Source organism: Engraulis encrasicolus, chromosome 10 (genome assembly GCF_034702125.1).
Source record: "Engraulis encrasicolus isolate BLACKSEA-1 chromosome 10, IST_EnEncr_1.0, whole genome shotgun sequence".
Taxonomy (NCBI): domain Eukaryota; kingdom Metazoa; phylum Chordata; class Actinopteri; order Clupeiformes; family Engraulidae; genus Engraulis; species Engraulis encrasicolus.
The window spans coordinates 43826643-43839142 of NC_085866.1; the positions used below are offsets into that span (position 1 = coordinate 43826643).

The 12500-nt window shown below is 47.8% G+C and overlaps 1 protein-coding gene across 2 annotated transcripts in view; it reads right to left on the reverse strand.

Moving 5' to 3' along the window:
- The window catches only part of agrn (agrin), a 407228-nt gene that overhangs the window by 229280 nt on the left and 165448 nt on the right, over window positions 1–12500 (reverse strand). The gene's annotated exons all lie outside the window — the stretch shown is intronic.

Genomic DNA, 12500 nt, shown 5'->3' on the forward strand with positions numbered 1-12500 from the left:
CACACACACACACACACACACACACACACACACACACACACACACACACACACACACACACACACACACACACACACACACACACACACACACACACACACACACACAGCAGATTGTATAGGCATATTGTATGCAAAAACAGATCTGTATGTTCCCGACCAGCTTGTTATCACAGGGGTTATGCTGTCACCATGGCAAGCTTGGCCAGCAAGGCACGTGGGAGTAGAGGGGAGAGTTCATCCCAAACTAATTGCCTGTTATTAGGCTTCCAGATTTCCTCCACGCATGGTGAGATATGGTGAAGAGGGAGCCAAACAGCCTGGACACCCATCCAAGGAGCATCAAGTCTGGGGAGATCTCAAGCTCCCCATCCCCCCAACCCTCATCACCACCACCACCTCATGCGGCCGTTGATTGGGTAGACAAATGGGATGGATACCCATCCATCCAAAGATCATTGACTTCAGGAGGCCAACAGCAGGCCAACACCCACCCATCATGAATACGTGCATACATCAGATGAAGGACACCAGGATCAACACCCTACCTCATACAGACCTGCTGGACTAGTCAAGTCATGGTACCTCCCCCCATCCACCTAATGAATTTCAGTACTGTGTATTTATACATGTGTAATGACAATAAAGTTGATTCTAATGCAATGTAATGCAAGATGGACTGGGGACTTGGGGTAGTGAAATGGTTGAACCCCCGTCCAACGAACATCGACTCCAGGGGACAAGCCCCTTTATGCCTCAAACACCCACACGTCATGAACCGGTGCAGCATGAATCGAATGGACACCCATCCAAAAGATATCAGCTCCAAGGGGCCTCCAGCGAGCCCCCCACCCTGTCCCTGGTGGACGAGCTGTGGGAGAGAGTGAGGCGAGCAGCAGAGGCCCTGGACGACAGCTGGAAGACATCACCCCCGCCGCTTAGTCGCTCAGGCATTTTCACGCCTAATGCATTTCAGATGTGCGAGACGGGACATCAGTGAGAGAGCAGGAGGTGGATGGCTGGGTGTTTGGGGGAAGTTGCGAGACTGGCTGGCTGGGGAGATTGATAAAACACGAGCCCACAGTTACATCTTTTGTGCCAGCCGCTGTTACACTCCTTAAATTCTCCATCTTCCTTTTTTCCGTTCTTTCTTCCCTCCTCCTGGTCTTTTCTTGCTGCTAGCTATTTTTTTTGCTCGGTGCCGAGTCCAACACAACTGTTACGACAGAGGGAGGCTGATGGCTAACAGGGCAAATATAAAATATATACTATAAAAAACTCAAAAACAAAAGAAAAAACTTCAGAGGCTCTCAGGCCAGAGCTGACCCCCAAGTGCACTGTCATTCACAGTGAGGGCCCCCACTGACAAACGGCCCCATAAAAATCGGGCCCTGTGTACTGACTCTTCCTCATCCCCGACGGCACCATAAACATCCCTGCCGCCACGGCAACGGAAAAAAAGGGAGAGAGGAAAGGTTTTTTTTGTCTTTCTTCCTCCAGGGCAGGTAGAGGACGAATCTTGGACCAGAAGCGAAACGATGGAGAGAGAGAGAGAGGAGTGTATGTGTTAGTAGTCCTACCCCACACCGTCTCTCTATTTCTCTCAGAATCGCTTTCTTTCTCTCTCTGTCTCTTATTTTCTGTCGCTATTTACCTCTCTCTACATACGTCTGTCTGATTCATTCTCTCTCTCTCTCTCTCTCTCTCCCTCTCTCTCTCTCTCTCTCTCTCTCTCTCTCTCTCTCTCTCTCTCTCTGTCTCTCTCTTCTCCTTCTCCGCTGCAGCTGCTCGGCGGCCCTCTTCCTCCTCCGACACTCACAATCGCTTTCATTATGCAAATGGACTCTGTGTGCGGGTTTGCCGCGTCGCACGCCGCCAAGGCATCTGCATACAAAACAGCCGCTATTTGTTCGCTTTCAATTAGATGATGCAAGGTATATCATTTATCGGAGGGAAAGAGAGAGAGAGAGAGAGAGAGAGAGAGAGAGAGAGAGAGAGAGAGAGAGAGAGAGAGAGAGAGAGAGAGAAGGAAGCGAGAGGTGAACGTGGGAGATGGAAGTGAGGGGGGACGTGGGGTCCAGTGGGTGTGTGGGTGTGGAGTTTGGGAGTAGTGGGGAAGAGCGAGCGAGGGACCGAGCAAGCGAGCCATCCAGATGCTCGTCGTTGAACCACAACAGCACCCCTCCAGGTTGTGCCCCCCGCCCCTCATCCACCATCCCCACTTCACGCTCCACTCCTTTCCCCATTCTCTACGTATCCTCCGCCCGATAACGCAGCCACTCCCTCATTTCCGGTCGGCGCCCCGTTTCCTTTCAGCACGGCGGCCGCCATTCAGCACTTCCGCCCACCCGGCCGCCCTACCCACCACTCCACTCCCCTCCCCTCCCCTCCGGTGCAGATCTCATTAAAATCGGGAGAGAGATAGCTTGCATATCAGCATGCATCGCGCCTCCGCCCGCCCAACTGCCTGCCTGCCTGCCTGCCGCCAGCTTTTCTTTTTCCAAGAAAGAGAAAAGCGAGAGAAGAGAGAGATGCTGTCTCTTGCTGGTAGTTAATATGCATATATTGTCCACATGTGCACACACATATTAAAACGTGGCTTCATGACACATGCATGAGCATGAGAAAGCTCGAGTACGATATCATCCCACACTTGTGTGTTGCCTCCTGGTGGGTCGATGTGCAATAATAAAGCTCAAGGACCCCTCGGTGGTAAAAGCTGGTGTCTGGGTCTGGCAGACAAGGGCCTTGCACCGGCCATTGATGTGAGAGAGCCTGTCCACAGAGATCCAGCTCAGCCAGCCTTACCACCTAACTGTATCCCTCCTCAAGGCCCTTGTAGCCCCCTACCCGCCCGCCCGCCAAGGCACCTTGTCAGGGCCGCTGATAGCTTTGGCTGGGCCCGGGACAAATACATCTGAAAGGGGCCCCAAACCCAATACATACAGTACACTGTAATGAGGATCCGATTCTGGCCCCTCCTCTCTCCCTGGGCCCTGGACAAGTGACCACCTTTGTCCCACCCTCTCTCGATTTCCCTGCACCTTGTCATAATTGAGCGCAGTGGTGCGCGGCGCACATGTCAAACAAGCCATTAAGGGAGGAGAGTGGGGGAAACTACTGTATACAAATTAGATCAGGAGGAGCCAGGACCCCGAGGCCTGTCCGCAAGCCAAGCGGCCACCGGGACGACGCCGGTGCAACAATACGGCTTCACTTCCACTCTTATCCTGTGTCTCTCTTATTCCTTTACATGTATTTTCTCCTCCGTCTTTCTTTCTTTCTTTCTTTCTTTCTTTCTTTCTTTCTTTCTTTCTTTCTTTCTTTCTTTCTCTCTTTCTCTGCCTCTCTTTTCTACGTAGTTCCATCTGTCTGCTTCTCTCTCTCTATTTCCCTGGCTCCCTGGACAAACACGCTTTATTACGCACTCTCTCAACTCTCTCTCTCTCTCATCTCTCTCTCTCTCTCTCTCTCTCTCATCTCTCTCTCTCTCTCTCTCTCATCTCTCTCTCTCCCCCCTTTTCCCCGGCTCCCTGGATAAACACGCTCTATTACAATGGCAACGGCTCTCTCTCTTCCGAAGGGAAGCACAAGGCAAAGGGAGAGACAGAAACGAAAGAGGGAGCCGCTCCAGCCGACGCAGGGGTGCAAACATAATCATTCTACCCTGTCGGATTCGCTTAGAGCGCGGACGAGTAGGAGAGCGGTGCGGAGCGTGGTTGGGGCTGGGGCTGAGACGGAGGATGAGGGGGGGACGAGTCCGTTTGGGAGAGGGGTTAGCGGGGGTAGATTTATGGCTTCCTTGGGCCCCTCTCGCAGGGCCACTCCATCATCTACCACACAGGCTCGCGGCGCCACTGCCGGGGTATTTGAATAGCATTGCAAAGCAGTTTCACCTTACTGTAACATTAGACTGACTGGGGGGCTGGGGTGGGTGGTGGCGGTTGGGTGTGTGGGTGGTTGGATGGCTAGATAGTGGGGTGGAGGAGAGGAAAGAGGAGCAAAGCACTGCATGGGGTACCAGGACCTCCCTGCTGCATCACACTCCACTCAGCACAGTGGGAGGCAACCAGAGGAATCCCCTCACCCAGATTCTATGCATTGAAGAGAAAAGAGTAACACACACACACACACACACACACACACACACACACACACACACACACACACACACACACACACACACACACACACACACACACACACACACACACACACACACACACACACACACACACACACACACACACACACACACACACACACACCACATTTATACACACAGGCATGCAAAGAGATCATTTTCTTTTACTCGCATACACCAAAACACACACACACACACACACACACACACACACACACACACACACACACACACACACACACACACACACACACACACACACACACACACACACACACACACACACACACACACACACACACACACACACACACACACACACACACACATACTGTCACACGCTCTCACCTGTCACACCAATGTACACAATGTGAGCACAGCATGGGAACAATAGAACCTAAGTGTCTGCAATGAGTGGAGAGATTCCAACTATGCGCTGCAAAACAGTGGGAAAGAACGCATCCGCAGGAGATTCTGGTGTCAGATCTTTTTGATAAGTTTGAACTTTTATCTCCCCGAAGTAAGCATAATTTCATTTTCTCATTATGTTTCACCTTGGCAAGCTCCGGAGACAGTGGCGAAACAATTGCACTCAAGGCCCCAGAGCAAAAGCCCCCCCATACAGTCAGCCAAGGTATTGATACGGGCCCCAACCACTAATATGCAAGGGCCCCTGGGCCCAGGGGCAAATGCCCTGCGTGCCGCGCCCATAGCTCCACCCCTGTCCAAAGATAATGCAAGACTTGTGCTTACAAATTTGCATGCAATCATTTCCAGCTGAGGGTGTTGAAATATTGTATTGTGGGGAAAATCTACAACGCTGGTTAATAGTTCATCTCTGGGGGTGACATTAAAACTAACACCTCACAGCAATAAAAACCTGATATGAGTCTTTATGCAAATTGAAAAAAAAAACATTATTCCTCTGTACAATGACAGAATGACAGGATGACAGCCAAGGGAAGTGTGCTAGTCTCAAACAGCAATAACCTTTATACCAACACAAAGTGATATTTCACTAAGCGAGTGGCAGTCCTACACATTAATTACATACTGCGCTTACTGGGTGAGAAATTTACTTGGCATCTTCTTGCTTTCCTCTCCCATATGTATTTCCCCATGTCTCAAAAATAGCATTCAACATTTCATCACCTTCTGGAATACATTACTGCCATGCATCATAATGATCACCATTACAAAAAAATAAAAAAATAAAAATAACAGAGCCCCTTGAAGTCGTGCGTGTGTATTTTTTCTCCGTCCTCCATTGCTTCAACTTTTCTCCCGGATACCCGCAGACAGGCTCCCCTGAGTCCCTACTGTGCCTGGCCACCCCTCCACCTGCCCCGCCAACATTACAAGCCAAGCATGAGATGGGAGAAGACTCTACAGTCGGCCGGGAGGGGTGGAGTGGAGAATAAAAAAAGAGGATGCACTCTCGGGATGACTGCCCGTAGACCACACTGACTGAGTCGGATTGTGTAACACCATGCAACACACATGGCGGCTCAGGAAAGAAAAAAACAGTACAGCTAGTGTCTTACAGTAGAGCTTTAGGATTGACAATAGATTGAAATCAGAGGTGTATGAAGTATAAGCAGCTACTGTAAATAAAAGTAAAAACCCTCCATCTTCTCATCGTGCTCAAGGACAGTGGAATAGTTGATGTAACATCTATGTAAGATCGCGTACTAGGGTTGGACTTGCCTCATGAATTTACTTCTGCTTGTGTGTTACACTCTAAAATATGTGGGGAAACTGAGTCAAATATGTAAAGGAAAACTGAGGATCAGGAAAAAAATGGAAAGCTTCTCCATATCGGTTGCCGAAATGCCACATTTACATAAGGTTTCAGAGGCTTTGGCCTGTCACTCTAAGTTCTGAGATTTGGCTGCTTTTAAGATCACTCTGGGAGTCCTCAGAATGTACGACAAAGGACAAATCAGTTGATTGGGCATGGATTTACAAGAGCCTTGTGCATGGGAGAGTGCACAAATTTCATAGGCATTCAAGGACATCTAGATCAAACTGGAAGAAAAGGCTCAGTCTTTTGTAATGTATGAGATCAAGAAACATAGCCTATAAAAGCCCGGGTTCTTAAGACCACCGCTGTCTTCAAAAACAAATCAGCTGGAGACCATGAAAAGACAATCCAGTTAAATCCAGCAACCCCCGTAAGAGGAGGGGCTTCAAGTGCTCTGACACGGCATCTTAGCTGACATGGGTGAACCTACAAGAAGAGCAACCATCTCAATGCTCCATCAATCAAGGCTACACGACAGCCGGACTAAATGAAAGCTGCTCCTCGGCAAAAGACGTTCGGCAATCCATCTAAAATGTCTAAACCACACTCGAGTGAGGAGGGAAAATTGCTTGGACAAATACTGAACTTTAAGAGGGATAGATTTGTGTCAGCCACAATAGATATTAGCCTTCTCATTATCTATCTAATACCATTGCATCCTTGGTGCAGCATGCTTGGTTAATGCACCTTTGTCGTCGCTGTTAAGATTGCAATGAGCTGGTAAATGGCTCACGACATGAAAAAAGCTCTGAATGCTTTCTGAAGCAGCTGTAAGAACAGGGATCGGAAATAAGTCAGAAGGCATCGACCAGTGTCTTCCTTCCAGCGCCTTTTTACAGCCTCCTTGTGTCAACATTTCACACACTTGAGTGTCAGCTGCGAGACTAACCCCACATACACCCCCCCTCTTCTTTCTCAGGAACAAATCGTCTCAGTGCTGCTGAATCTGTGCCAACGTTGCTTGTATTTCCCTTTTGACCTATATTTGCAATCACCTCCTCCTACTCCTAAATCAATATCCCCTTTTCACGCCGTGCAAGTCTCTACACTACACAACCTGCTAAGTCATTTTGGTGACAGCCCCAGACAAGAAAGTGTCAAAAACCTCAATTTCTTTTTTTCTTTTTTTTTTTGCTGTTGCTCTTCCATTTTTGAAACTTGTGTTCTCTGTTGTTTTCCTCATTCCCTTCTTTTTTTCCCAGAGTGTTTCCTGACGAAAACAGGCACAGGAAGAGGAGATTGTGGCGTGCGATGCCGCTTACACAAGCATATGCTGAGTCTACAGTGCATGACTAAACAGACAAGCTTTTCTGTAGGCACTAGGGAGCAACTCCTGTTTTCATTTTCTGTCTTTTTTCTCTTTTTTCCACTGTGTGTCTGCAGTAGTTCCTGTGCCAGGCCAATAAACTTTGTTCTAGCAATGTCAGCCACTGGAGACAATTTGGAGTAGCATTTCCGCAATACCAGACAGGTGAGGAGTGACAGGAGAGATCCATCTATGGTCTTACATAATCCCTTAGATTGTGTGTGTGTGTGTGTGTGTGTGTGTGTGTGTGTGTGTGTGTGTGTGTGTGTGTGTGTGTGTGTGTGTGTGTGTGTGTGTGTGTGTGTGTGTGTGTGTGTGTGTGTGTGTGTGTGTGTGTGTGTGTGTGTGTGTGGGTGTGGGTGTGGGTGTGTGTGTGTGTTTAAAAGCACCTTTGATATCTTGATACGAGACACCCTTAGCATGAAGTGAAAAAAAAAACGATTAGGTAGATTTTTTTGGAGGGGGGGTTTCCTTTGTAGTAAATCAGTGACATGAAAAGATTTAATTAAGATACGAGACTGCCAATAATTAGTTCTCCCTATCCTCTCCTTTCCCTTCCTCTCGTTTCTTCTCCTCAGTCTCGAGTTGCGCTGTCAAGAACACCACAGCAATTTATTCAGGCAGTGCATCCTGAATTACAGATGCTCCGATGTTGTGCCTCTCACTTTTTTGCTGTTGTCACAGTTTGAAAAAAAGCCGACCTGTACAAAGAGTTTTCAGAAAAACTCAATCAACAGTGAGGCGAAGTTTTTTTTGACAGAATCACTGGCATAAGCTGGAGGGGGAAAAAGAAGAAGAGGAGGAGGGGGCGTCGGAAAGCAAGCATGAAGCTTCAGTCACCAGCTCCAGCATCCAGAGTCTGAGATGAAATCCCATCCCTGTTCAACCTCCCTTTCTTGTGTTCTTGTCTTCATGTGTTGCAGGTATGCCAAAGGCACCCAAGGGGAAGAGCAACAGTGACAAATGTCCAGCCAGAGGGCCTGTGGAGGCCTTCAGCACCTTACTCTCATTATCATGGCTGCAGATGTGTGGGAGCCAGAGAGAGCCGAGAAGAAGGCCCAGAGAGTGAGAGGTTCTCACATTACCCAATTCGATTCTTCTCTGTGTGTGTGGCCTCATTTCAAGATGTGTCTGACAATGACGGCTGACCCCATAGCCACAAGGGGTTTTTTGCCTTCCTTCTTTCCATAACTTGTCAATCAGCATCATACCAAACTTACAGCAGAAAAAACCCACAGTGACAGATTCAGGTAAGTTTGTCTTTTTGAGTTGTCTTTTTCGTGTTTCTTTCTTTCTTTCTTTTTAACTTACTTTATTTTTAGCTGAAAGAGCCAAAATTAGCCCGAGAGACCTCATCCAAGAGTAAATGAAAGTGCTACTTTTTTGCCTTATTCCCTTTGCTGACATCAAAATAGATCCACCGCAACTGGCATGCAAGCGGCCGAGTGAATTATTAATCGATGACTGTAGCTGTCGAGAGCCAGAGGCACGGAAGAGAGAGAGAGAGAGAGAGAGTAAGAGATGAGAGAGAGATGGAAAAGAGGTAGAGAGAAAGTGACAGAAAGAGATGCACAGAGGAGAGACAGGTGGAGAGTAATAGAGAGAGAGAGAGAGAGCAAGAGAAAGAGACAGATGCGTGGTGTAGAGAGAGAGAGAGAGAGAGAGAGAGAGAGAGAGAGAGAGAGAGAGAGAGAGAGAGAGAGAGAGAGAGAGAGAGAGAGAGAGAGAGAAAGAGAGAAATAGAGAGGAGGGAGCTGAGAAGGATCCCTCCTCTCCCTCAGAAGCCAAATCAGGCCAGCTATGAAACTTGAGCTGCAGGTGGACTCTTTGTGGTTGGCTGAGCTCCAGAAGAAGGCTGCTGCCAAACACACAGCAGCACACTCCGTTCTTCCCTCTTCCCATCTATTGGATAACCACCACGGCTACTGGTAACCACACGTCGTCTCTGGAGTAAAAAAGACCGTCTTGGAATCCAGTCCACCGCCCAGCTAAACAACACTGGTGTCCAATTACATCTAATGCTTCCACAGCCAGAACACAGCGAGCTTATCTGAAGTGTTTTTGACTCCATACCAGTTTTGCATTTGGCAAAGACGAATAAGTGTGAGATAACAAATATAAGACCGTTTTCTTTAAAGTTTTATTTAGAGAGAAAACAAAACTGTTAAAAACTGTTTCTGTATTCTGTCAGCAGTCTCCAAAACACAATGGATAATTATGACCAGAAAACTCCGCCAAGTTTTCATCGTTGCATAACCTTTTTATCAACAAGAAGTGTTTCTTTTTTGAAAGTCGTGAATAAGTAGGCAGAGAATATATAGTATATTTTATTTTTGCTTGGCACTTGCTAGGTTATCTCAAAGAGACAGGCTGTTGCAGTCGGTGGCAACTGTGGACAGATCAGCCCTGCACTTGTGGGCCGGAGGAGAGGCTAATTAAGGGGTGCTTTGTTAGTCTGTCAGGTTTCAGTTGGTGATTAAGTGGCTTATTGGGTGGGATTGGAGCAGCTAATTGCAGATCTTCATACCATAAACATGCCTCTGTGTTTTTTTTTCCTTTTTTTTTAACCGAGCGAGAGAACGCTTCAAGGAATTTGCTCCCACGACTCCCTTAAGCAAATAAGAAAATAAGTCTCAATTGCTTTTTCTTTGAGACGCCCGTGGCCACTGTTTACATTCGTTAAGTCCTTCACTTAAATATGAATCCTCCAGAGTCATACATACTTTTTTTATCCTGTTTTTCAAAGGCGTCTTTTCTTTTTTTTTTTTTTGGAAAATCCAAGACTCAGATTTTGTGTAATTAATATGTGGGGAAGGGCCGGGGAGGGAGAGGCAAGTGTGGCGGTGGGGTGGGGTGGGGTGGGGTGTGGTGGCACAGTGTCCTTGCGAGAGTGAGGGAAAGGACATGTTCAGTGGAGTGTGCCACGTCTATCCGGCTAATTCTCCTAATGGCGAGGCGCTATCCCCCTTTGTGCTCAAGAGCTTCCCAGTCATGTAACAAATTAATATGACATTGAGTGATAGGGGTTTCTATCTGGGCTATCTTTAATTGGAGCACTGATCTGAACAGCAGACAATGGCCCCTGAACAACATCATCCCTGCGGGCAAAAGAAGTCTGGCTCTCTGTGGTGGTCTGTGTGTGTGTGTGCAATGGTTCTCTTTTAAACTGTGGCTTTGTGACAGAGAGTGGGTTTGTGTGTGCGTGTGTGCGTGTGTGTGTGTGTGTGTGCGCGTGCGTGTGTGTGTGTGTGTGTGTGTGTGTGTGTGTGTGTGTGTGTGTGTGTGTGTGTGTGTGTGTGTGTGTTTGTGTTTGTGTTTGTGTTTGCGTGCCTGTGTGTGTGTGTGTGTGTGTGGGGCATATAAAAAGCACAAGGCATCGTCTGACTCTGAACTGCCACCCAGCTATCGGGAATGTAATTAAGTTCCCGCTGCTGCTTTTCTTTAATGGGGACGCCGGCACAAAAACAAACGCTGCCCTTTTGGACGGCAGAACTTCCATACGTCGAAAATGAGAACTAGGATCAATAGGCCGGCACTTTTGCCAACATCAAGGGAACAAAATAAGCGGTGACGACGCCATTTTTTAATGTTTCATGCTGTTTACTGGCCTTGCTCCATCGACCCGCCCTACCTAATTCAGTGTTATTGGCCTTCTTTCACAATGTATTTGGAATGCATATACAGTATACTGTGTGCATGTGACAAGATGCATGTCATTGTCAGGGCGATCAAACCAGTTATTAACGTTCTAATAAAAGATAGGTGGCTGTGCTGCGTTGTCACATCTGCTGTGCCCCGCTTTAAGACCAAGGACGAGACATAAATCTGGGAGAAGTCTCTGTCTCTGTCTCCGTCTCTGTCTCTCTCCCTTGCTCCTGAGGTGGTGGCAACCAAGTAGAGGTTAAGCAACACTTCAATCAAACATAATTACCCCGGCATTTCAGCACGGACACGGTTTGAGGGAGACAATAGTTATTGTTCCATCGCTGTGAGACACCCAGTATTTGTCACACAGCTGGTACAAATGGATGTGTTTTCACACAAGCCCTTTTCTCCCGTCGTCTTTGTAAGACACCAGCCTGGAGAGCAGGTGATTGTGCAATTACAGGACAGAACCCTCCGAGCGAGGCAGTTTGTTTAGCTGCCAAGGCTAGAGTCTCCGATCATTATTAGCATTTCATTTGTTGTCGCTGCGCTCTTCGGATGCGGTCGCATCTTTACGTCTTGCACAATCTTGCCGTGGCACCAAGGGACTGTTTTGCGGCAGCATGCGAGAAAAAATCCAGCCATGCCGTCGTCGGCCAACCGCCAGTGATGGAGGAGAAGGGGGTTGTTGTCGTTGTTGTGCATGTGCATGTGTATATGAAGTAGCGGAGGACTAGCCAACGCTTTTTCCGGGATTTTTTCGCTTGCATAAATATTCATTGCAGCACAAGAAACCAGCTGTTTTCCCCCAATTACAGCGCACACAGATCCCACCATTTGCCAATAAATTGTTGCAGTTTAATTAATGGCACTCGGTTGCCCAGTGTTCTGTCAAGATGGGCTGCTGTGTCGGGATGAACTACCAATAGACTAATACCCAGCCCGAGCTCCTAATCCTAGCCCATAGGTGCGCTACTGGGAAGATTCAAGATTCAAGATTCCTTTTATTGCATATCATCATAGGTTTGAAGCCTATAATAGAGTAAAAAAAGTGTTTTGTGTTAGGGGAAGGGAAAAGTGCGAAGAGTGCCTTGTTGTCTTCGGCATGAGTTCAGCAATCTAATTGCTTGGTGAAAGAAACTACTTACGAGTCTGGTAGTGCAAGCTTTTAAGCTTCTATACCGAAAGTGTTGTGTTGTCTTGGTAGCTCAGCTGGAAGGGGAGCTCAACACATCCTCGGCTGGAGAAATGGCTCCCACTAACAAACTGTACAGCTGCAATTATTGTATTCATTAATGAATAGCGCATGGCGCTATCTGAAACAACCACCCTGCCAAAAAGCAGAGATTTCCGTCTGCCAGTAAGACTCAATGGATGGATAGATAGACAGACAGACAGACAGACAGACAGACAGACAGCCAGTCGGACGGACGGCTAGTCAAGCTGTTGTCTCTGGCCTACATACAGCTATAGCCATAGACTGGAGGGGGGTGCACTGTGGTGGATGGCTTGGAGAGTATAAGCAGTGGATGGTTGGGGGTGCAAGCGATACTGGGGAGTGGAGGATGGGTGGTTGAATTGGGGGTGAAAGTAGCACTGGGG